Source organism: Nicotiana tabacum, chromosome 22 (assembly GCF_000715075.1).
Source record: "Nicotiana tabacum cultivar K326 chromosome 22, ASM71507v2, whole genome shotgun sequence".
Classification (NCBI taxonomy): domain Eukaryota; kingdom Viridiplantae; phylum Streptophyta; class Magnoliopsida; order Solanales; family Solanaceae; genus Nicotiana; species Nicotiana tabacum.
In genome coordinates, this window is record NC_134101.1 from 85,375,734 (window position 1) to 85,403,662 (window position 27,929).

Genomic DNA, 27,929 nt, shown 5'->3' on the forward strand with positions numbered 1-27,929 from the left:
TCTTGTTGATGCATGTGTTGTTGAAAAGATTTGGTCCTTAACTTATAGTTACAAACACAGAAATTAAGGATATGTAGTCCTTAACTTAGAGTTACAAGCACAAAAATAAAGGACATGTAGTCCTGAACTTAGAGTTACAAGCTCAAAAACTAAGGACAGTTAGTCCTTAACTTAGATTTACAAGCTCATAAATTAAGGGCAGCTAGTCCTGAACTTACAATAACAAGCTTATAAGTTAAGAACACTTGGTCCTGAACTTAGAGTTGAAAGTTCAAAAATTAAGGACACTTGGTCCTTAACTTAGAGTTATAAGCACAAAAATTAAGGACAGGTAGTCCTAAACTTTGAGTTCCAAGTTCAAAAGTTAAGGACATGTAGTCCTGAATTTAGAGTTACAAGTTCAAAAGTTAAGGACAAGTATTCATAAACTTAGACTTACAAGCTCATAAATTAAGGACGGCTAGTCCTGAACTTACAGTAACAAGCTCATAAGTTAAGGACACTTGGTCCTGGATTTTATGAGCAGAAGAGTATTTCGTCCGGACGGGTAAAGTTTATTTAAAGCAATGGCTAAAGACTAAAAATATTTTAAACAATGGCTTAAAAGTAAATATATGTCTTATTAGTGGCTAACTGTGCATTTCTTGAGCTTTTGATCTTTGGGGCATATTACGTAACTAATGGCAAAACTTTTTGACCTTGAAGGTTTGCACATTCGTCACTTGACTTGCCCCAAAGACCAAAAGTTCAAGATCACCTCTTATGGTGTCTTATTTCTGCCATTTTCTGCTCCTAGCTAGCTAGTAGGGCTTGTATTTCTAATAGAGATCTTTACACAAATAGTTGACCGCATTTATTGTTTACTTTTACTAATTAGTATATAAAAATTATACATTAATTATACACAAATATACACATATTATATATATACATAAATATACACATATTATATATATATATATATATATATATATATATATAACAATTTTTTTTCCGTTGGCTATTTATATTAATTCTTCTTCCTAATATGAAGTTGGCAATGCCATGTTGGCCCAAAAATGTCTTTGAACTTTTCATATTTTTCTGAAAGCAAAGTTGATTATTCCTTTTTCATCATTTCCATAATTTCCACACTCATGTAAGTAGCAGTTGAAGCTAGTTATGGTTGACTTCATTCCAGATGCTATCATACAGTCTCATCTTTTTCTCAATTTTTTTCACATGCATGGATGGTTGGTGTCTCTACCAACTAATTAATGTCCGATGCAGCTCTTAGGTAACGATTTCATTTAAGCTTAGTATTTTCTAAATAGAATACAGACACGTGTAAAAACTTACTAAGAATTCACAAATATTGGATATGAAAATTTAATTCTAAACATATAATAAATTTAATGATAATAACTTGAAAGAACTCAGAAAACTAAAATTATAGTAATATAATTCGAGAAAGTATAAATGTTATACCGTAAATCTTCACATGCATCAGTTAGGTTTATGTTCTGATGATTTTAATAATGATAAAATCAGAGTTTAGTGCACACAAGTATAATAACATCATACGAATTTGCTCGTGCGATTAAATCACCAAAATAACATCTAAATCTACGAATCAATCCTCAAAATGAATGAACTTTCAAAGTGAAACTCCAGAACACTAGAATTACGTTTAGGTGTCTGAATCATGTCAAATAAATTTCGAATTGGACCAAATTTGGCAGACAAGTTTCACATAACAATACGGATTATTCCAAGTTTTAACATCAAAATTTGAAATCGTTAGCTAAGAAGTCAACTTTCGGTCAAACCTTGGCATTTTTAACTTTCAAAAATGTTAGCTTTCGGTAAAATGAGTCAAAACAAGTTAAGGACTTCCGAATTCAATTTCGGGCATACGCCCAAGTCTCAAATCACGATACGGACCCACCGGTACAGTCAAAATACTTATCCGAGTCTGTTTACACAAAATATTGACCATAGTCAACTCAAGTCATTTTAAAGATAAAATTCATATTTTCTTAGGGTTTTCACATAAAAATTTCGGAATATGATACGGACTGTGCACGAAAATTGAGACATGCAAAACGGAGCTAATTGAGGTCTCGGAGCACAGAAATGAAGGCTGAAACTATAAATGACCTACCGGGTAATCCCAAAGGCTATTTTTTTCGAGTAATGTAATAATTAATGTTATTTATTCTTCGCTCTCCTATAAATATCGATACCACTTACAACAAGTTTTGCTTACGCACCTGAGCAATGAGACGTGCCAATGAGTCAATCTTAATTACAAGTAAGAGTGGGTAAGATCTGGTGGTTTATTTAAGGGAGACGCAAAGGAGAAGAATAACATAATTAGAGTGGATAATTAAATAATTAACTGATTTAGCCACGTTTAGAGTGAAGCTGACAAATTTACTTCCGTTAATCCAAATATTAGTAGCTTTGACAAATTGAATTTATTTCAAAACATCAATTAAAAAATTCAAGTATGCTATTACCGTCAGTTAGTGTAAGGTTAATTAAGCGAGACAGTTAAAAAAGAGATAAAGGCTAAGTTAAACAAAATACTTTTATAATTAATGCTATCCAACGTCACTCTTAAGAGGTGTATTTTATTCTTTTTGAAAATTGTCACGACCCTAAACTCGAACCCGATCGTGATGACGCCTCTCGTGAAGACAAGGTCAGCCAACACTTCCCATATCCAATTATTAACAGTTAAACCATAAGAAATAAATCTAAAGCATGATAAGATAATCCAAAATTAACAGATAATAGCATAATTCGCGGAATAATAACCCAACACAGCCCGATACCGAGGTGTCACTAGTCATCAGCATCTAACAAAACGGAATACTCCAAATATATATAACTACAGAGTTTAATACAGAAACTAAGAACAAGAAGGAATAAGATAGGGAAGATCTCCGGGCTGCGAACGCCAATAGCTACCAAGAGACTCCTCGGATCCGCCTGAACCGAAAATGATCAGCACTCGGGAGCAGGACCAGATACGCCTGAATCTGCACACATGGCGCAGGGAGTAAAGATGAGTACTCCAACTCAGTGAGTAATAATCATAAATAAAGACTGAAAGCAAGAAATCACGTAAGGCGTAAAGCATGCTATAATGAAGCAGTAAAACCATTAAAACAGTAAAACCAATGAAAGATAGGTTACATCCGTTATCTCAATTTAACTTCATGAAAAGCCTTTTTCAACAATTAAGCAGGGAACTGACAGTAAGTTATGAAAATAAACACGTAAAGGTTCGCTCCTCGGGCACAGTATCAACAAATCCTCCCATTGGGCAATATCTCAGAACAGTACCAGCCCCTCGGGCTATCACATAGAACAGTATCAGCCCCTCGGGCAATCACATAGAATAATACCAGCCCCTCGGACTCAATCTCACATCACAATGGGTACCCGCGCTCACTAGGGGTGTACAGACTCCTGGAGGGGCCCCTTACGACCCAAGCGCAATATTAAGCCACCTCGTGGCATCATCACTAGGCCCTCGACCTCATATCAATCAAGCCACCTCATGGAGTACATATCTCAGGCCCTCGGCCTCATAATCAGTATCAAATGTTTCCTCACAACATAGGCCCTCGATCTTACTCAGTCAAAATCCTCACAAGCCACTCGGGCAGTAGTAAAACATGTTTCTCAGCCCAAATTTCATTTAAAAGTTCATGTAAGTGTTAAAACAAAGTAAACATGGCTGAGTACGAAAATAGTAAAATATAACATGACTGAGTTCAAGTATAAAGTCAAAACAGTGAGGAAATACCAGTAAAAATCCCCGAAGGGTTTAAATAGTTTGCACTAGGCCCAAATATGGCATTCAGCCCGAACAATAATGATAACATAAATAGATTTCAGTCAAATATGCGGTAAAATCATCAATCCAGACGGACCAAGTCACAATTCCCAATAGTGCACGACCCCACGCTCATCATCAAACGTATGCCTCACCTCAATATAGCGCTATGATGTGCAATCCAGGGTTTCGAACCCTCAGAACATCATTTACAATCATTACTCATCTCGAACTGGTCAAATCTCTAGCTCGCGACGCCTTTGCCCCTTGAATCAGCCTCCACTCGCGTCGAATCTATCCAAAATCAGAACAAGAATGTCAAAATATGCTAAAGGAACGAAGCCCAAGCGAAAATAATCAATTTACAACATAAATCCCGAAATTACCAAAACCCGACCCCGGGCCCACGTCTCGAAATTCGATAATTTTTATATCAATGGATTCCTTATCTCCCCACGAGTTCATACATATCAAAAGTTCTGAAATCCAACCTCAAATGGTCCTTCAAATCCTCAATCAAAAGTCTAAATTTCAAAGCCCTAGTTCTTCAATTTTTTGCTTAATTTCCATGATTTACTAGGTGGAATTCACATTAGAATCGAGTTTTAAGTCCAAGAATCTTACTTCCAAGTGATTCCCCTTGAATCCCTCTTCAATCCCCTTCAAAAAGCTCCAAAAACAACCAATAATGGGAGAAATAAACCTCACATTTGCGGACAAGACGACCTTTTAAACCTTCTGCCCAGGCCTAATTTCCTTCATCGCGATCGCGGGACATCCTTCGCGATCGCGAAGCACAAATCCTCAGCTCCCAAAATTTACCCTATGTGAACGCACACAAGCCTATGCGAACGCGATGATCAAGCTCCCAACACTATGCGATCAAGGACTGGCTAACGTGTTCGCAAATGAACAACTTCCCTCCAAGACCCCCAGTCCACTCAACTCTATGCGAACGCGACCAACTCCCCGCGTTCGCGATCAACAACTTCTCCACCTTATGCGATCGCAACTCCTCCTTCGCGATCACGAAGACCAAATTGGACTTCCCCTCAAAAGCTTCTACGCGATCGCGAGAACCCCGACGCGATCGCGAAGAGGAAATCTCTGCAACAGCTGAACCTGCAAATCTGCAACTCCAAACTTCATGAAATGGTCCGATTGACCATCCGAAACTCACCCGAGGCCTCCGGGACCTCAACCAAAGGCACCAATATATCCCAAAACCTTATTCAAACTTGTACCAATCTTCAAAACACCTCAAACAACATCGAATCAACCAAAACACATCGGATTCAAGCCTAAATTTCTAAAATCTTTCGAATTCCGCTTTTGATCAAAAACCCAACCAAACCACGCTTGAATGACCTGAAATTTTGTACACACATTCCAAATGATACAATGGAACTACTGCAACTCTCGGAATTCCATTCCGACCCCTATATCAAAATATCGCCTACCAATCGGAAATTGCCAAACTATCAACTTCGCCAATTCAAGCCTAAATCTACTTCGAACCTCCAAAACTCATTCCGATCATGTTCTAAGTCCCAAATCACCTCCCGAGGCTAACCGAACTATCGGAGCTCACATCCGAGCCCTCTAACACATAAGTCAATATACGGTTGACTTTTCCAACTCAAGCTTCATCAAAAGAGACCAAGTGTCTCAAACCTTACCAAAATCATTCCGGATTCGATCCGACTAACCTGATACCACATAACACGGATAAACAAAGCAAAAAGAAGCAAAAATAGGGAAAGCGGAGTGGTAACTCATGAGACGACTGGCCGGGTCGTCACATCCTCCCCAACTTAAATAAATGTTCGTCCGCAAACGAATCAAGAAACATACCTGTGTCACACCTCCTTTTTTACCTACACCCCCGTAAGGGTGTATAAGGGAGTTTTTCCAATTAAAGGACAATCAAAATGGTATTTATTATAAAGATTCAGAGTCGCCACTTGGGAGATTTATGGTGTCCCAAGTCACCGGTTGAATCCCGAATCGAGGAAAATATTGACTCTATTTAACAGTCCGTGAACCAGAAATCCGGGTAAAGAATTCTGTTAACCCGGGAGAAGGTGTTAGGCATTCCCGGGTTCCGTGGTTCTAGCGCGGTCGCACAACTGTTATATTCGGCTTGAATTATCTAATTTTAAACAATTATGAACCTATGTGCAAATTTTAACTTTTAATCGCTTTTATTCATTTTAAAGAGAATTGCAACGCCATCAAAACGCGCCTCGAACCACGTCACATAAATGCACCCGTGATTCTTGACGTATTTCAATATCGTTGAGATTTTGATTTGGGTCACATAAATGCGCACCCGAGTTTAGGAAAGTAATATTAATAAATATCGCGCCTAAAGCAACTATGCATTTTTTCAACTTTGCGAGGGCCATGGAAATTTAACTAATGACACGCCTCGGTTTCTAAGGATTAAAATTAATTATACAAGGGCCATGAATTATTTAATGAAAATGGCGCACTTCAAGTTTTCTATAAAAAAGCTAACTAGCTTTGTGAGGGCCATTGATTATGAATGGTCAATATGGATAGATGTATAAAGATTAATTTTTGACATGTACATCAAATGGATTCTACCAACATGGATCCTGAATTCCAAAAATCCTTATACACTTTGTATTTTTTAAATCGAAATAAACAGAAACTGATGATATCATGAAACAATTGTATAGCAATATTACATGAGCCAGAATACACAAATGACTTGTACAAAAACTAATACCCAGTTCAACAGTTGTTAGGTGAATGAATAGTCGACTTAAACGATTATACTGCCAATTCACGCAATACACTTTCAATGCTTGAAATTACAAAAAAAAAACTCATGTGCTATTGACACATACAGCTTCAATTGACTTTTCGCTAGAATTCCAATTTTTATACGCTACCTGCTAGTTATACGAGAACTCATGTAGACCTTTGAATACAAATGAGATCGCATCTAATCATGAGAAGCCTATCAAACATTCACACAGGGAAACAAGAATAGGAAAACAAACCATCGGACAATTTGAATCACTTAGCATGAGTACATGCTTGTCAATTTACAACTGTGACTAACTAGTGATTACAACTGCTAAATGATCAGTCCCCTGCAATGACTAAACTCCACAATACCATACAAATACACTTCTATTCTGATTAGCATGACTCAATTTTAAAGAATTAACTGGCAGCAGGATTCAATGAACTAAGATTCAATTCCAGCATCAATACAAATCATATTATCATAAAAGTCCATACATTTCAGAAACTCATAAGAGAGTAGGAAGCAAAATACTTATTTCCTTCGATAAATAAACCTTGGAACAATCTTAACTAGTACATATTTATCAATCCAAAAGATCCTGAGTTAGCTATATTCAACCAAGCTCAAATCCAGACCTTAAAGCAAAAACAAGCAACCAACCGGATATATTTAAAAGGCTTCAACTAAAAGAGATACCCATCCAAACTATCATGTAATCTACAATATTCAGAAAGTTATTCTCTTGATCACATATTCGGGGGTGGAGGGGTGATGATCAAAACTACCTAAATGAAACAGAAACAAACAAGTAAACTAACACAACAAAATCCTATTCAAAGCTCCATAAATCCATCTTTTATATATTCCAAGCCAAGCTTTACATTAGGTGGAAATAGAAGCGTATACCTGGAAAAGAGGGTAAACAATGAAGAAATGAGATTCAGCAAGCTCAAACAATCAGCAGTACAACAGATAAACCTCAGATTCAAACCAACAATAACAGCAAAAAACATAGCCCAGACTTGATAAATGAACCCAAGAGATTAACCCCAAAATACCAATGGATCAGTAGTTTCAACAGTTTTATCAGAAATTAACCAAAAGATTTCGATGGAACAGTACTTTTCTTATTGACCCTTTGGGCAGTTTTGATCTCAGAAGGTCTAAACTCTCACTCTCACAAAAATGTCTATATCTCAGTCTTCCTCTCTGTGTATATGAATTTAGTCCCCCCTTTCTCTGAGGTCTGTCCCCCATTATATATCTCATCAACCAGCCCTTTCCAGCTTCTCTTTTCTTTGAAAATGTATTCTTTCAGCTTCTGAAAATGTCTCCCATGTTCTCTTACTTTCCAGCTCTAAAAGGGTATCAAGTTAACCACTGTCAGTTTCCTTTTTATTTTTAATTCACTCAACTAGCCTAGTGCTTTTTTATTAGCAGTACGCCACTACCATTTGTTGTCAGACTTAATTAGTAACCACTCGCGCTAAACTTATACTAGTCGGTTGGTTATTATACACATTAAAACAAGAAGTTATACCAAACTATTGAACTAATCCTAATTGTTCTAACTAAATGAAAAACGAGATGTAATTTCAGAGTCTTAAACAAACTGATATCCCAATTTGTACAAAACAAATCCACAAAACCAATCTAAAGAAATAAACAATGAACAAAAATAATTTATACCAGAGGACTGATCGAATTTCAATTGAAATTGATCAGAAAAAGAAAAAGAGAAGAGGGACATGACCACTTAATCAAATAAACACAAAAAACACGGAAGAACCTACCGATTGAACTGAAAAAAATCTGGTATCTTGACTTTCCGATTCCATCGCCAAATAATGTTAGTCACTTGTTCTTTGTCAAAACGAGTGAGTAACACTATTTTGTGACGAACTCGGCTCTAAAATTATCAATAGTCTTGAGTTCAGGTTTGGCCCTTGGGTTTAAGATTTGAGCAGATTAAGTTCCGTTCGAAGAAAACTGGTCATGGATTAGGGAAGAGGGGAGTGAGGGGGTTCTATGGTGTGAATTTGGGGTTGATTGGGTAGGCTAGGGTTTGGGGTCTGATCTTCGATCCAAGATTCGAAGAACCACGGGGTGATTCGAGGAAAAAGGAGTGGGGATTTGGCATGAGGGGAGTGAGGGGGTTCTACGGTGTAATTTTGGAAGGGATTGGACCACCAAAACAGCCGTAAGGCGATTTCCAGTGGCAGAAGGTGGCGAGGCTAAGCAGTGAGACAGGGGTGTCTCTGAAGAGACGAGTGGGGGGTGTTTTGGTATATTAAAATGGTGATTAGATTAAGGCCTTTGGATAGTGAGAATCCAACGGCCATGATGGATCCTTTAATGAGAACGGGGTGGTTTTGGCCGGTTGGGGTGGGACTGGGTCGAGCAAAGGAGACGGGTCGGGTTAGGTTAAAGCTTTGGGACCGTTCGATCAAGTTAATTCAATGGTCCAGATTGAAACGCCCGAAACGACGTCGTTTGGTTGAGGCTGGAGACGGACCGGGTTGGGGCTGGTTTTGCGCTGGACTGGGGTGGGTTTCCGGTGCATTTTATTTGGGCTTTGGGGATTTAAATTAACTTTGGCCCAATTCCGATTTCCTTTTCCTTTATTAATTATTTTCTTCCTAAATTGTCTTCAAAATTAAAACAAAAAATCCTAACTTAAATTATAAAACCAAAATTGACTTAAAATACTAATCCACTTTAAATAATATTTATCACAAGTAATTAAATACTAAAAAATAAAATAATCACACAATTTGACATTAAACACTGAAAAAATTGCAAAAATACGTTATTTTTTGATTCTTTCATTTTTTGTAAAAATAAGTAATTTACTACTCAACTAAAAAAATTATAAAATTAAATCCTAAATGCAAATGCAATCTATGTTTTGTATTTTTCATTTATTTAAACATACAAACATGCACGAACTTAGGCAAATAATGACAGAAAATACTATAAAAATCCACAAAATTGCAAACATCGGAAAAAATTATTTTATTTTGAATTTTTTTGGGAGTGATTCTCATAGGGCAAAAATCACGTGCTCACAACTGTCCCTCTTTGCCCGAAAACACAAAGAGTTTATGTGCAAAGATAAAGTGAGCGGATACGAGCGATTTTTGCCCGTTTTGAATACTCCGTGGGAAGCATTTTTGAAAGATTTGACCGAACCTCTGCTTAAAAGGTTTCCTACATATCCTTGGCTATAAAGGAATCAGGTCAATGTAGTTCGGGAAGTTTCGGTAGCTGGGACTATCATGAGCTGTGGTTTCACTGTTACTGCTGCTGCTGATACTGCTTACTGACCTCCTTATTACACCATGACAAAAATGAAGAAGCTAGACTAAGCTATAATCTATGCTTTACAATGATTTATTTTCAAACTTGGTCTTGTGACTGTTGTTGCCTTGTTGATTTGTATTTCCCTCAGTTGTTCCTTTGCTGCTTACTCAAATTGTACTCTTGAGATGCTTTCCCTCTCCTTCAGACGGGTACCTGATTGCTGAACATTTAAACATCTTTCTTTGAACATTGCTGCCTATCCTCTATTCTGCAGGCGGGCTCCTGATTACTCGAACCTGAATTGCTTGTTCCCTTCGTTCTCCATTTGGGTGCCTGACTGCTGAACTTGAATTATATTCCCTTGTTCTCCAGGTGGACGCCTGATTGCTGAATCTTCCACTACCTTTCCTTGTTCTCCAGGTGGACGCCTGATTGCTTGAACTTGAATTGCTTCTTCCCTTCGTTTTTTCGACGGGTTCCTGATTACTTAAAATTTGAATGGTATTCCTTTGTTCTCCAGGTGGGCTCCTGACTGCTGTGCTTGAAAGTATTCCCTGCTCTCTAGGCGGGCTCCTGACTTCAAAATAGACAAACCAAGAATTTGAAAGCTAAAACTTAAATTATACTCCCTTGTTCTCCAGGCGGGCTCCTGTCTGCTGCGCTTGAATGTGTTCCCATGCTTTCCAGGCGGGATCCTGATTGCTAAACTTGAAATGTATTCCCATGCTCTCCAGACGGGCTCCTGACTTCAAAATAGACAAAACAAAGAAAATTTTCTGCCCTAGTTTGGGTATCTGGGCACATATGTAAGTGTAAAACGAACCACATTACCAAATATCATTAAGCATTTAAAAACTAGGTTCCGTTATCCAGGGGGTCCTGACAACTCTTGACAATTTTAAATCTAAGCTATATCTTTTAAAGGTGTGACTTCCGCTAAATCTTGTTATTTAATGAAAACTCTCAAAGCTAGGTCCCATTGTTCAGGAGGGTCCTGAAAATTCCTAATTGAATCCTATCTAAAACATGCAAACTTTGAAATTAACTTATGTTCCTTTGGGGTACACTTATGCTAGATCTTGTTTTTCACGATAGTTGCGATTTTTATTTTTATTTTTTTTAAAAAAAAACTAGGTCCCATTTTCAGGAGGGTCCTGAGAATTTCTGACTAAATTGGGAAAAGGCGGAAAAAGATGACGTTTCTGCTTGGGGAAAACATTGAGGAAATAGAAAATCATAATCATTAATCTGGGAAAGAAGAGAAGTCAGAATCTTTGTTCTCATGGGGAAATGTCCAAAGTGTATCCCAAACATACAAACTTCGAAGTTCCACTTATAATCTTCTAGGGTGCACTCATGCCAAATTCCGCTACTCATGATTATTTTGAATTTAAACTAAGTCCTATTTTCCAGGAGGGTCCTGAGAATTTCCGCGATCAAATCTGCCTAGTACTTACTCTTCCTACGGATGATTTCCCGAAACAAATGCCATTTTTGCCCCTGTTTCAAATCAAAGAAAATTTCGTCAGTTTAAAACGTGGTGGTTCATCGTGGCATTCTTGCTGGAGGTGGTTTTCTCTTTGCCATTCTTTGCTTCGTCCAACTACCTTGAACTGATCGAAAAGATTGTTTTGACCTTCTGACTGATCCTTAACTGCAAGATCCCCAACTGCTATTCTCCCCTCCTGACCTTTCTGCCTGAAACCGTACATCTCCCACGACATTACTGAACCATTCCACAGCTTTAACTTTTGCTTACACCATAGGTCCCATTTTTCATCATATTATCTTTGGCATGTTCTAGCTGCATTTTGCTTTGTGCAATTCCGAAACTGGTAGTAAGCTTTGAATTTCCTTCTTACAAGGCTAAACTTGGTAGAGCTTTAGAGAAGTAAAATTAACAGCAATGAAATGCAAGGATTTTAAGAATAAAGAAAAGAATCCAAATTTGGATGACTGTTGGAGACAGGAAAAAGGACTTATCTGAGCGGAATCACCGGCACCAATGATCATGGTATGCATTTGGATTAATCAACCCAGTCTATTTAACCAATCTCCTTTCCAATTGTTTTACTTTGTTCTCCAAGATTTCCACAACCCAATTTTACTTTCCGCCAACTTACGGACCTTGTTCGACTTGCAGTGCCCTGAAGGGTTTTCACCGACAAACCTCTCTCATTTGTTTGTTCCTCAATTCCTTGTCGCCTTATGGTGCCTGCGAAGGTTTTCACCAATAAGACTCTCTCATTTTTTATTTTCTCTCAGCTTTCGTCGCCTCATGGTGCCCATGAGGGTTTTCACCAATAAGACTCTCTCATTTTCATTACTTTTCCTGCTTGGACCAGAGTGTTACCCTGATATGAATCACCTCTATTTGCTCGACTTGGCATCTCTCGAAGACTGATCGGAAGGTCTTTCTTTGGACCGTAATGTGGGCTTTTGGATGGGGTTAGAAAGAAAGGGTATCAAAGGCTCAAAACAATTTTGACACGGGTTTAAAATTACAACTTTTGGAATCACATTTCTTATTACAAGTACAACTTCTGCCCTAGTTTCTTGCTTGGGGATCTTTTGATATTTTATTTTACTATGACCGAGCCGGGAAACTGCCTACGTATCCTTAACAGGAATCAGGTCAAACGTAGTTCACACGTGAGTTTCCTTATTGTTATACTGTTTACTTCTTTTGTTTTCTCCTTTTCTTTTCTTTCTTTTTCTCTCTTTTTCGTTATTGATTCCAAAGAGGGGTATGAAAGAAATAAATAAGGCTCAAAAGGGGGGAACAAAGGTGAAGTGTTTAGATAGCAGAACAAATTGCCTTCGTCATTCCAATCTTCGAAATAATGCCAAATACAAACAATCAATAGTTATAACAAAGAAATCATACATAATATCTTTTTACTGCATCAGAATTGATAGCCATATCCATGCATTTTCCTTTGATATCTGTTAAACATAAAGCACCATTGGACAATACTCTGGTCACAATGAATGGCCCTTGCCAATTTGGGGCGAACTTGCCTTTCGCTTCAGTCTGGTGTGGAAGGATATGTTTCAGCACCTGCTGACCCACTTCAAACTTTCGGGGACGTACCTTTTTGTTGTATGCTCTTGCCATTCTCTTTTGATATAACTGGCCATGACACACCACTGCCAATCATTTTTCATCAATCAAGTTCAACTGCTCCAGACGGGTTTTGACCCACTCATTATCATCAATTTCAGCCTCAGCGACAATCCGAAGGGACGGGATTTCAACTTCCGCAGGTATCACTGCTTCAGTTCCATATACCAATATATAAGGAGTTGCACCTACTGAAGTACGGATAATAGTGCGATAACCCAGCAACGCAAACGGTAATTTTTCATGCCATTGCCTGGAACTTTCTACCATTTTCCGAAGTATCTTCTTTATGTTTTTGTTGGCTGCCTTAACTGCCCCATTCGCCTTAGGACGATATGGGGTAGAATTGCGATGTGTAATCTTAAACTATTGGCATACCTCTTCCATCAATTTACTGTTAAGATTAGCACCATTATCCGTGATGATCACCTTTGGGATTCCGAATCGACAGATGATATTTGAGTGAACGAAATCGACCACTACTTTCTGGGTCACTGATTTGAAAGTTTTGGCCTCAACCCACTTGGTGAAATAATCAATGGCTACCAAAATGAATCTATGCCCGTTGGATGCTGCTGGCTCAATTGGTCCAATGATATCCATGCCCCAAGCAACGAAGGGCCATGGTGCTGACATCGTGTGTAATTCCGATGGTGGAGAATGAATCAAATCTCCGTGTATCTGGCATTGATGACATTTGCGCACAAAACTGATACAATCTCGCTCCATGGTGAGCCAGTAATAACCTGCTCGGAGAATTTTCTTTGCCAGCACATACCCGCTCACGTGTGGTCCGCAAACTCCTGAATGTACTTCGGACATGACAGCCGTAGCTTGTCTAGCATCTATGCATCTTAACAACCCAAGGTCTGGTGTTCTTTTATACAAAACTCCTCCACTTAAGAAGAATCCACTTGCCAACCGTCGAATTGTTTTCTTCTGATCCCCCGTGGCTTGCACCGGATATATCCCCATTCTGATGTACTCCTGGATATCATGGAACCATGGTTCGCCATCAAGTTCTTCTTCAATCATGTTGCAGTAAGCATGCTGATCTCGTACTTGAATATGCAAAGGATCGACATAGGCTTTGTCCGGATGGTGCATCATTGACGCTAGGGTAGCCAATGCATCGGCGACATCATTATGGGCCCTGGGAATATGTCTAAACTCCACTGATTGAAATCGTTGACAAAGATCATTCAAACATTGTCGTTATGGTATGAGCTTCAAATCTCGTGTTTCCCATTCTCCTTGAATTTGGTGTACCAGAAGATCCGAGTCTCCTAAGACCAAGACTTCCTGGACATCCATGTCTGCAGCTAGCCTTAAACCCAAAATGCATGCTTCGTACTCAGCCATATTGTTGGTACAATAGAAATGAAGTTGAGCTGTAACAGGATAGTGATGCCATGTTTCAGAAATTAGCACGGCTCCTATCCCCACTCCTTTCATGTTAGCAGCCCCATCGAAGAAAAGTTTCCAACCTGGTTTTTCGGCTTGTTCTAGCTCGTCAATATGCATCACCTCTTCATCAGAAAAATAAGTCCTCAGTGGCTCATACTCTTCATCGACCGGGTTCTCAGCCAAATGACCGGCCAATGCTTGGGCTTTCATCGTAGTCCGAGTCACATAGATTATGTCAAACTCTGTGAGCAAAATCTGCCACTTCGCCAGTCTTCCTGTCGGCATAGGCTTTTGAAAGATATACTTCAATGGGTCTTAGCGTGAAATGAGGTAAGTAGTGGAAGATGACAAATAATGTTTCAATTTCTGTGCCACCCAAGTTAGGGCGCAACATGTCCTTTCCAAGTGAGTGTACTTAACCTCATAAGCTGTGAACTTCTTGCTAAGATAGTAGATGGCCTGTTCTTTCCTGCCGGTGACATCATGCTGCCCCAGTACACAACTAAATGAATTTTCCAGGACAGTCAAGTAAAGAATCAACGGTCTCTCCGGTTCTGGTGGTACCAGCATAGGCGGGTTAGACAAGTATCCCTTTATCTCATTGAATGCTTCTTGACACTCATCAATCCACTTGATCGCAGCGTCCTTCTTCAGCAACTTGAAAATAGGCTCACAAGTTGTCGTGAGCTGAGTAATAAATCTGCTGATATAGTTCAACCTTCCTAACAGGCTCATCACTTCAGTCTTGTTCCTCGGAGGGGGAAATTCTTGTATGGCTTTGATCTTTGATGGGTCCAACTCGATGCCTCGCCGGCTGACTATGAATCCCAACAGTTTTCCAGATGGAACACCAAATGCACATTTGGCGGGGTTCAGCTTGAGGTTGTACCTGCGAAGCCTCTGGAAGAATTTCCTCAAATCTCTAACATGGTCGGCATGATGCTTTGATTTTATGATCACATCATCTACATATACCTCAATCTCCTTGTGTATCATATTATGAAACACAATAGCCATTGCCCTCATATAAGTTGCCCCAGCATTCTTCAAACCAAATGACATTACTCGGTAGCAATAAGTTCCCCATGGCGTGATGAATGTCATCTTTTCTGCATCTTCTTCATCCATCAAAATTTTATGATACCCTGCATAGCAATCAACAAAAGATCCAATCTCACGCTTGGAACAATTATCGATCAAAATATGGATATTGGGTAGTGGGAAGTTATCCTTCGGACTTGCTTTGTTGAGATTGCGATAATCGACGCATACTCTGATCTTGCCGTCTTTCTTTGGCACAGGAACGATATTAGCCAACCAAACAGGATATCGAGTGACTCGAATGACCTTTGCCTCCAACTGTTTGGTGATTTCTTCTTTAATTCTCACACTCATATCAGGCTTGAATTTCCTCAATTTTTGCTTGACGGGAGGGAATGCTGGATCAGTGGGCAATCTGTGGACCACTAAATCAGTGCTTAAACCTGGCATGTCGTCATATGACCACGCAAAAACATCTTTGTACTCGATGAGTGTTTTGATTAACTCCTCTCGAATTTTTGGCTCGAGGTGGACACTTATTTTAGTCTCTCGGACATTGTCCGTGTCCCCTAAATTGATGGCTTCTATGTCATTCAGGTTGGGTTTGGATTTTTCTTCGAATTGAATTAACTCCTTACTAATTTCTTCAAAGGCTTCATTCTCATCATCGTATTCTGATTCGTAATCACAATCTACTTCTTGAACTAATATTTCGGAATCAGATTGATTTTTAAGACTGGGCTGAGGATTCCTTATGCATACCATGTCATTAGAACCAGCGTAAAAAGAACTGTATAGAAAAGAAAACAAAACAAAAAGGAAAACCATCAGGAATGATAAAGAAAGGGAAATTGTATTTTATTGAATGATAAAAGATAACAAGGTTTGCATACTCAAACAGACTAAAAAATGAAATCCGGATTACAACCCTGGAATAATCCGTACAAACTTAAAGGAAAATCAAAGCAAACTTCCAAGATTCCTTCTAAGTAGGGAGAGAAGTAGCCTTCCAATTATTAAGCTTTGTTGTTGGCCCGACAAACTGCACTTCCGCGTTGCTAGAACCTTCTCTAATTTCCACCATGTTCACACTGTCGAACAACTTCTCAAATCTTTCAATTAACTCCTTGTCCGGATCAATCACAGAACTGGGAATTGCTGTCACTGGGCGACTCCTTGTACCGGACTTGACAAATGATCTAGAAAGACGTGGACCGGCATTGGAAGGACCCATGTCCTCTGTTTCAATTTCCTGGCTCTTTTTATGTCTGCGGGTGTGGGCTTGAATCCCAGACCAAATGTTCCCAAGTTTTCAGTAAGAGACACGAGCTGTATGATGCCTTGCAGATCTGACCCCAAACCACTTTCCTGGTACAAAACCATTTTTCAACATTTCATACGCTACCATGACTGATGCGGCGTTTATCTTTGGATTCGGGATACATTTCCCCTCTGGAACTTTCTCGACTGACATTGCATCAGAAACTTGGTAGACCCATGGTCCCTTGTCATCTTCCACTTCAATGAATGGCACAATGGTGTTGCTGTGAGCGCACAAATTATCTTCGCCGTGCACAACTATTTCCTGTCTGTCCCATTCAAACTTGACTATCTGATGGAGTGTTGATGGTACTGCTTTAGCGGCTTAGATCCATGGTCGCCCTAATAGCAAATTGTAGGAAACAGCTATATCCAGCACTTGGAATTCCATTGTGAATTCTACTGGACCTATAGTCAGCTCCAACATTATGTCCCCGACTGAGTCTTTGCCTCCACCGTCAAATCCTCGCACACATATAGTGTTCTTATGGATCCTCTCATCTTCTACTTTCAGCTTGTTTAGAGTGGAGAGAGGACAGATGTTCGCACTTGAACCATTCTCAACCAATACCCGAGTAACTACGGAATCCTCGCATTTTACTGTCAGGTAAAGGGCTTTGTTGTGCTCACCCTCTATGGGCAATTCATCATCGGAAAAAGTGACTCTGTTTACTTCAAAAATCTTGCTGGCTATCTTTTCCAGATGGTTCACCGAGATCTTGTCGAGGACATGGGCCTCATTCAAGATTTTCATCAGCGACTGACGGTGCTCATCTGAATGGATTAGCAATGAGAGCAATGAGATCTGAGCTGGCAATTTCCTCAACTGCTCTACAACAGAATAGTCATGCACTTTCATTTTCCTCAAAAATTCCTCTGCCTCTTCTTTAGTTACAACTTTCTTCACCGGTGTTGGATCATCTTTAGTTCTTCTTAACTCCTCTGGAGTAAAACACCTTCCTAAGCGAGTCAAACCTTGTGCTTCACAAACTTCTTCTTTGATTTCTTTCCCTTCGTAAATCACGGTCACCCGTTCATAATTCCAAGGAACAGCTTTGCTGTTGATCATTGGAAGCTGAGTTACTAGTTTTATAATAACAGGCTCTGTGCGAGCACCCTTCACGACCACAACAGGTTTACTTGCGACCCCTCGCACTACCTCTTTAGCTTTCTCTGGTTTCACTACAACAATGTTTGACGGCCCTCTCTCGGTTACCACAGCGGGCTTATCATCTACCCCTCTCAACTGGACCATTGATTTCCCACTGGTTACTTTTTCCTTTGAGCTGGTTTCGCTAGAACGGATCATCATTACCGTCTGCGAGGGCTTCCCGGGATCCCCTCTTTTGTGTATCAACTCAATCATATGGGTCTCATGGTGAGCTGGCAGTGGATTTTGATTGGTATTTGTTGCTTCTGGGGCCTGAACCTCGATTCGATGAGTATCAATAAGCTCTTGCACAGCTATTTTCAGTTTCCAACACTTCTCTATATCATGCCCCGAGGCTCCTAAACAGTGCTCACAACTCACCGTGTGGTCAAGATTTCTGGGAGAAGGATTTGGCATTTTAGGCTCAATTGGATTCAGCATGCCCAACTGCCTCAACCAGTGGAAAAGACTGGTATATGATTCCCCCAGTGGAGTGAAAGTCTTTTGCTTCTGTAACCTCTCATTCTTGAAGGCTTGGTTTGGTCGGAAACCCGTTTCGGGGGGATTTCTGTAGGCTCTTGGGGGTGGATATGTGTTTTGTGGAGCTGGGTATGGATTTTGTGGAGCCGGCGCACGCCATTGTGCGTGTGCCGGAGTTTGGGTATAGGTTTGTGCATGTTGGACGGAAAAATGGGGATCTAGCGGTGGGTAGTAATGTTGTGGAGGGCTATATGAAGTGTGGGGGTAATTTTGGTGGTAGGGTCGCGGTTGGATATAGTAGGGTGACGGGCCTCTAGATCCAAACCTGGCTCCGAACTCAACAGTCGTGACATCTTTGTTATTCTTCCCAAGTACACCCCTAGTGCCGCTTTGAATGGCCTGAGTGGTTGCCTTGATCGCTGAATAACTCATGATTTTGTTGGACTTAAGCCCCTCCTCGACCATGCCTCCCATTTTTACAACCTCATTAAAAGACTTGCCAATTGCGGACACCAAATGACCAAAGTAAGTTGGCTCCAAAGCCTGCAAAAAGTAATCAACCATCTCGCTCTCTTTCATTGGGGGATCTATCCTTGCTGCTTGCTCCCTCCATCAGAAACCATATTCTCTAAAGCTTTCACTGTGCTTCTTCTCTAGTTTAGTCAAAGATAGTTGGTCTGGAATGATCTCAAGATTATACTGAAAGTGACAAGCGAATGCTTGTGCCAAATCATCCCATGTGTACCATTTTCCGTGATCTTGGCAGGTGTACCACTCCAATGCTGCTCCGCTCAAACTCTGACTGAAGTAAGCCATTAGCAATTCATCCGGCTCCCCTCATCTGACTGCAAAAACCTCTCAAATGATCCACCGGGTCACCGTGTCCGTTGTACAAGTTGAATTTGGGCATTTTGAACCCTGCCGGTAGTTGTACATTTGGGAATAAACACAGGTCTTTGTAAGCCACGCTTACCTGGCCTCCTAGCCCTCTCATATCCCTAAAGGATTGTTCTATGTTTTTCATTTTTCTGAACATCTCCTCATGTTCGAGATTTTTAGCTGGTCTCTCAGCTTCTCTTGGGAGATCAGAACGTGGATCGTAGGCGTAGGTTTCGGGAGTTTTGAAGGTGGGCTCCGTGGGATAATACTGGTTGTCCTGAGCTTGGAACACAGGTTCACTCGGGGATCTATGGAGTGCAGCTGGTGGAGATGCCACAAAGACAAGGGTGACTGGCGGAGGAGGGTATGGAATTGATTTTGGTGGTGGAGCTTGCGGCATATGAGAAGTAGTGCCATGGTAGTGTTGATAAATGGGAAAACCTGGATCGGTGGCGGGATGATCCTGAGACTGAGCTAATGGTGGGGTAAAAACCGGGTTGGCTGGGTAAGACGGCGGTGATTTCCCTTTGGACCAGGCCTGGTACATTTCGGCCATCTGTTGCTTAAGCTTGAGCATTTCCTCTTTCATTTTATTGACGTCCAACTCCTCTACCTCAACACTAGTGTTAGCATCTGGGATAGACATGGTTTCTGGTATTGGTCCCTTTGATCTGGTTTGGTAATGATAATGTGCCAGTATCCTCTAAATAAACTAACTGCTTGAATTCTCTGGAAAACAACAAGCTTGTTAGTTCTTAGAGTTTAACACATATGCAATTACACGTTGGGATGCAATGCACCTAGGCAATTAACCATTTTCTATCATGTATTTTCTTCGGTTGTGTGCGTCATTCCGGCCTCTCATAATTGTGCCCCTTCTTTTAAGATTCTTTTATTATATCCTTCTTTATTTCCCCTTTTTCTTTTTTAGTGGTGGTCGAATCCTATAGAGATTGCTTACGTATCATGTCCCCGCATGAATCAGACCGTATGTAGTTCTGTCAGATAAGAGTGAAAGTAAATAAAATATTTTTGGGATTTTCAGCTTTTATAAAAACAGATGCTTCGATCACAAAGACTCAATACTAACAAATTTCAAAAGACTAACAGACCCTGATGCAAAGACAAAGTACAGACTCTGAAATTAAGCTATCATACTCTAAAGAAATACAGACTCAAAATAGAAAGAAAATACAAACCTAACATGACTCACAGACTCTGATAGAAAAGGAAATACAAATTCAAATGGAAAATCATGAGTACATCAATGCTCCTGGTGTCCGTGGGACATCATTCGGTCTCACCACGGGCCTATGTGCAAGATCCCTTTGAAGTCAGTCCAAGTTGTTCATTATTTGTTTAACAAAGGTCATCACCGCTGCAAAGAATGTAGTGTGAGTCATATCCTCACAAATGTGGCACTTCATAACGACGTAGTCAGCGATGTTTCTAATTCTCTCTCTTATGATGCCCTTTTCTTGTAACAAACGCCCAATCTGCTGGGCCCTGGCCTCCAAAGTTTGCTTGGCTGCATAGTTTTGTTCCTGAAGTTGTTGCAAGTCTATTTCTAATTGCGCCAATGTCATGTAACAGTGTTCCCTTTCGATCTTGAAGTCTTTTGCTTGCTTGATCATTTTGTTTCTCGTGGTGATGACCCTTTTCTTCAACCCCGTGACCTCATCGTCGTACCTTTCTCTCAACTGCTTAACCAGGCATACCCGTTCATATGCATTTTTAGCCAATTGTTTTTGAGCCCCGGCTAGTTCACTTTCTGCTTTGTTCAAATAGAAACTATAGTTACTTACTTTCTACCTTAGGTTATCTACGAGCTTTTCATCTCTGTTACTTCGGACTGGATCTTCTGCTGCTACTTTCAGTTTCTGAATTTGAGCTCGAAGGGCCTCATTTTCTTTGGCTAACTATTTCTTTTCACCCTCATCCGCCGCTGCTTGTAAGCCATTCTTGAATTGAAGGTCTTTGACTTGCTTTTCCAGCTTTCCTATTGTGGCCCTGTACTTGTTTTCTTTGGCCAACCAAGCCCACGGTTCTTGCGATGCCTCGACGAATTCTTGAATGTGTGGTTTTTTGGCCGGTCTTTCTGATTCGGCCCTTGCAGCGTTCTTCTTTCTATACCAGGCAAGGTAGGCGGGTGAGACCTCGCCTTTAGATAGGTTTTGCACTCGGGTGCTTGCCGTCAAATACTGGCACTCGTTCCAAATAGAACGAACTATTTCTTCGTGAAATTGGCCGTCGGAGCTAATCTCAACCGCGTGGATACTGAGATCATCATCTGGATGCATCACCTGACACCTTCCTAATTGTCTCATCACTCGGTAGGGAGCGTAAGGCTGAATACCCCGAAGACCCATTAGGAGGAAGTAAGGACCTGCGGCGGGAATATACACAATTTCTTCAACAGGAAGCCAACCTAGTGTCCATTTTATTTGTCCTGTAGTGATGGCCCGAAGGCGGGCTATCCATTCTCCTAACCCCTTCGGTAACTTGAACCCTGAAACCCTTGTGTTGAATTCTTCAATGCAACTTTTCTCTGCGGATCCATAACTCATATACTGAGGGTGGTGGCACAAGTGCTCGATCATCCACATTTGTAGTAGCAAATTGCATCCCTCGAAGAAGTCTGCCCCAGCTTTACAAACTGTGAGAGCTCGGTATATCTCAGACACTATCATAGGGGCGAGAGTGCTCTTGGCGTTGGTAACCAGGACGTTGACAACTCCAGCCACCCGCAAATCGATATTCCCGTCTTTTCGGGGAAACACCACAAGGCCTAAGAATGCTACCATGGAAGCGAAACAGCTATGCTCATCCCATTTTGTTCGGTTCCCTTTACTGCAAACCCCGTTTTCTGGATCATTGAACCCTCCTACATGCCCGTACTTCTGGTATATAAAACATAGAGTGGAAAACCCCCCTTCCAACTCGGAATATGGGATTCCCTTGTTTATCTTTAGCAAATCCATGAATTTGTGAGAGTTAACAGTCCTTGGAGCGATCAGATACGTATGCCTCAAACCTGTAGTACTTTCCATATAACCTGCTATCTCTTCCAAGGTCGGGGTGAGTTCAAAATTTGAGAAGTGAAATACGTTACGGGTCGGGTCCCAGAACGTAACCAAAGCCTTTATGATGTCTCCTCTAGGTCTGATCTTTAATAACCCGGTGAGACCCCCCAAATGTAGATTGACCTTATCTTGCTTTGACTTGCCCAGATCTTCCCACCACATACGCAACTCCAAAGGGATTTTGTTCATAACGGCTATCGGCAAACTTGGACTTGTGCTCATTGTGCACATTTATTAGAGTGATTAAGCAAAAATCAAGACTCATTTGACTCGAAGACAAAATTGACACACTTTTTATTTTCCCTTTTATTTTCAAAAAATAAAATCCGGTTTTGCAAATACGGCCTTTCAGCACCTTGAAGACGAAGAATTTAAGGCTGTGTTGGCTAATCGGTGAAAACCTTGAAAAATGACCACAGGCAGCTATTTTTACAAAAATAGCCTTCCGACACCCTTTTAGGGCCATTCGGCTATTTCTGACAAGAATGAAATCACCCTAACTATTTTCAAATAAAAAGTAAATTTTTTATTCTTTCGGATTATTTTTGCGAAAAGGAAGTTGGACCCGATGGGGGTTGCCTACGTATCTCACACCCTGTGAGAATCAAACTGACGTAGTTCGGGCAAATAAAACGAACTATTTTCGAAAACAAAACTCCTTTCTCATTTTTAATTCGTTTTCTCTTTTTTTTTCTTCAAAAAATCGGCAGAGTTTCAGCGCTATTTGGACACTGGTTTTTCTTTAAACATGCGATTCACTCTCTTAACCCTCTACACTGCTATTTCTTTCCCAAATTTTCTCCTTTCATTCCAAAGCCGGTCAGCATGCAAATCCGAAGCAAATAAATGCACAAGTAGCAAGTAGGATGCATCAGGATGGTCTTTTCATTTTTTTGTACACCTATCCTAGACAGACCCAACCCCTGTGTTGAGTCTCCAAAGTCAAAATGCACATGATGCAAACAAACGTTCCTATTAGGGATCCGGTATGAGGTATTGTTATACTAGGTTTAAAAACCTAGGTTTATTTGTTCTAGACCTGGATTACCCGAGCGGACAACTCGAGCCGAGGGGGGCTGCATACCGGTAACCAAAAGATCATCCGGCTTTGCAACTTTTCCGAACTTCATTCTATTTGGGATTTGACACTAACATAAAGAAGTCACGACCAGCGTGCACTCCTCAGGAGGGAGAAGAGATGGGTTTCGTAGAGGTTTATATATACAATTCAGATAATACCAAAGCGGTAAAAGGCAGCATTTAGCACATTAGGCCCAAACATGTAATAAAACCAGATAATAAATAAAGTCAAATATAACAATTCATTTAAGCTCGAATTCTAAACCCTGAACCAGAGATTCTGGGTTCGGGTCCCCAGCAGAGTCGCCAGAGCTGTCACACATCCTTTTTTACCTACACCCCGTTAAGGGTGTATAAGGGAGTTTTTACAATTAAAGGACAATCGAAACGGGATTTATTATAAAGATTCAGAGTCACCACTTGGGAGATTTATGGTGTCCCAAGTCACCGGTTGAATCCCGAATCAAGAAAAATATTGACTCTGTTTAACAGTCTGCGAACCAGAAATCCGAGTAAGGAATTCTGTTAACCCGGGAGAAGGTGTTAGGCATTCCCGGGTTCCGTGGTTCTAGAGCGGTCGCTCAACTGTTATATTCAGCTTGAATTATCTGATTTTAAACAATTATGAACCTATGTGCAAATTTTAACTTTTAACCGCTTTTATTCATTTTTAAGAGAATTGCAACGCCATCAAAACGCGCCTCGAACCACGTCACATAAATGCACCCGTGATTCTTGACGTATTTCAACATCGTTGAGATTTTGATTTGGGTCACATAAATGCGCACCCGAGTTTAGGAAAGTAATATTATTAAATAACGCGCCTAAAGCAACTATGCATTTTTTCAACTTTGCGAGGGCCATGGAAATTTAACTAAATGACACGCCTCGGTTTCTAAGGATTAAAATTAATTATACAAGGGCCATGGATTATTTAATGAAAATGGCGCACTTCAAGTTTTCAATAAAAAGCTAACTAGCTTTGTGAGGGCCATTGATTATGGAAGGTCAATATGGATAGATGTATAAAGATTAATTTTTGACATGTACATCAAATGGATTCTACCAACATGGATCCTGAATTCCAAAAATCCTTATACACTTTGTATTTTTTAAATCAAAATAAACAGAAACTGATGATATCATGAAATAATTGTATAGTAATATTACATGAGCCAGAATACACAAATGACTTGTACAAGAACTAATACCCAGTTCAACATTTGTTAGGTGCATCAATAGTCGACTTAAACGATTATACTGCCAATTCACGCAATACACTTTCAATGCTTGAAATTACAAAAAAAACTCATGTGCTATTGACACATACAGCTTCAATTGACTTTTCACTAGAATTTCAATTTTTATACGCTACCTGCTAGTTATACGAGAACTCATGTAGACCTTTGAATACAAATGAGATCGCAGCTAATCATGAGAAGCCTATCAAACATTCGTACAGGGAAACAAGAATAGGAAAACAAATCGTCGGACAATTTGAATCACTTAGCATGAGTACATGCTTGTCAATTTACAATTGTGACCAACTAGTGATTACAGCTGCTAAATGATCAGTCCCCTGCAATGACTAAACTCCACAATGCCATACAAATACTCTTCTATTCTGATTAGCATGACTCAATTTTAAAGAATTAACTGGCAGCAGGATTCAATGCACTAAGATTCAATTCCAGCATCAATACAAATCATATTATCATAAAAGTCCACACATTTCAGAAACTCACAAGAGAGTAGTAAGCAAAATACTTATTTCCTTCGATAAATAAACCTTGGAACAATCTTAACTAGTACATATTTATCAATCCAAAAGATCCTGAGTTAGCTATATTCAACCAAGCTCAAATCCAGACCTTAAAGCAAAAACAAGCAACCAACTGGATATATTTAAAAGGCTTCAACTAAAAGAGATACCCATTCAAACTATCATGTAATCTACAATATTCAGAAAGTTATTCTCTTGATCACATATTCAGGGGTGGAGGGGTGATGATCAAAACTACCTAAATGAAACAGAAACAAACAAGTAAACTAACACAATACAAATCCTATTCAAAGCTCCATAAATCCATCTTTTATATATTCCATGCCAAGCTTTACATTAGGTGGAAATAGAAGCATATACCTGGAAAAGAGGGTAAACAATGAAGAAATGAGATTCAACAAGCTCAAACAATCAGCAGTACAAAAGATAAACCTCAGATTCAAACCAACAATAACAGCAACAAACACAGCCCAGACTTGATAAATGAACCCAAGAGATTAACCCCAAAATACCAATGGATCAGTAGTTTCAACAGTTTTATCAGAAATTAACCAAAAGATTTCGATGGAACAGTACTTTTCTTATTGACCCTTTGGGCAGTTTTGATCTCAGAAGGTCTAAACTCTCACTCTCACAAAAATGTCTATATCTCAGTCTTCCTCTCTGTGTATATGAATTTAGTCCCCCCTTTCTCTGAGGTCTGTCCCCCATTATATATCTCATCAACCAGTCCTTTCCAACTTCTCTTTTCTTTAAAAATGTATTCTTTCAGCTTCTGAAAATGTCTCCCATGTTCTCTTACTTTCCAGCTCTAAAAGGGTATCAAGCTGACCACTGTCAGTTTCCTTTTTATTTTTAATTCACTCAACTAGCCTAGTGCTTTTTTATTAGCAGTGCGCCACTACCATTTGTTGTCAGACTTAATTAGTAACCACTCGCGCTAAACTTATACTAGTCAGTTGGTTATTATACACATTAAAACAAGAAGTTATACCAAACTATTGAACTAATCCTAATTGTTCTGACTAAATGAAAAACGAGATGTAATTTCAGAGTCTTAAAGAAACTGATATCCCAATTTGTACAAAACAAATCCACAAAACCAATCTAAAGAAATAAACAATGAACAAAAATAATTTATACCAGAGGACTGATCGAATTTCAACTGAAATTGATCAGAAAAAGAAAAAGAGAAGAGGGACATGACCATTTAATCAAATAAACACAAAAAACACGGAAGAACCTACCGATTGAACTGAAAAAAAATCTGGTATCTTGACTTTCCGATTCCATCGCCAAATAATATTAGTCACTTGTTCTTTGTCAAAACGAGTGAGTAACACTATTTTGTGACGAACTTGGCTCTAAAATTATCAACAGTCTTGAGTTCAGGTTTGGCCCTTAGGTTTAAGATTTGAGCAGATTGAGTTCCGTTTAAAGAAAACTGGTCATGGATTAGGGAAGAGGGGAGTGAGGGGGTTCTACGGTGTGAATTTGGGGTTGATTGGGTAGGCTAGGGTTTGGGGTCTGATCTTCGATCCAAGATTCGAAGAACCACAGGGTGATTCGAGGAAAAAGGAGTGGGGATTTGGCATGAGGGGAGTGAGGGGGTTCTACGGTGTAATTTTGGAAGGGATTGGACCACTGGAACCACCGTGAAGTGATTTTCGGTGGCGGAAGGCGACAGGGCTAAGCGGTGAGACAGGGGTGTCTCTGAAGAGACGAGTGGGGGGGGGGGTGTTTTGGTATATTAAAATGGTGATTAGATTAGGGCTGTTGGATGATGAGAATCCAACGACGATGATGGATCCTTCAATGAGAACGGGGTCGTTTTGGCCGGTTGGGGTGGGACTGGGTCGAGCAAAGGAGACGGGTCGGGTTAGGTTAAAGCTTTGGGACCGTTCAATCAAGTTAATTCAATGGTCCAGATTGAAACGCCCGAAACAGCGTCGTTTGGTTGAGGCTGGAGACGGACCGGGTTGGGGATGGTTTTGGGCTAGACTGGGGTGGGTTTCCGGTGAATTTTATTTGGGCTTTGGGGATTTAAATTAACTTTGGCCCAATTCCGATTTCCTTTTCCTTTATTAATTATTTTCTTCCTAAATTGTCTTCAAAATTAAAACCAAAAATCCTAAATTAAATTATAAAACCAAAATTGACTTAAAATACTAATCCACTTTAAATAATATTTATCACAAGTAATTAAATACTAAAAAATAAAATAGTCACACAATTTGACATTAAACACTTAAAAAAATTCAAAAATACGTTATTTTTTGATTCTTTCATTTTTTGTAAAAATAAGTAATTTACTACTCAACTAAAAAAATTATAAAATTAAATCCTAAATGGCAATCTATTTTTTGTATTTTTCATTATTTAAACATACAAACATGCACGAACTCATGCAAATAATGACAGAAAATACAATAAAAAATCACAAAATTGCAAACAACGGAAAAAATTATTTTATTTTGAATTTTTTTGGGAGTGATTCTCATAGGGCAAAAATCACGTGCTCACAACCTGAAGCCTCAAACAGATGAGGATATCTACTCCGCATCTCCCGTTCGGTCTCCCAGGTAGCCTCCTCCACGGGCCGACATCTCCACTGCACTTTCACTGAAGCTATATCCTTTGACCTCAACTTTAGAACCTAATGACCCAT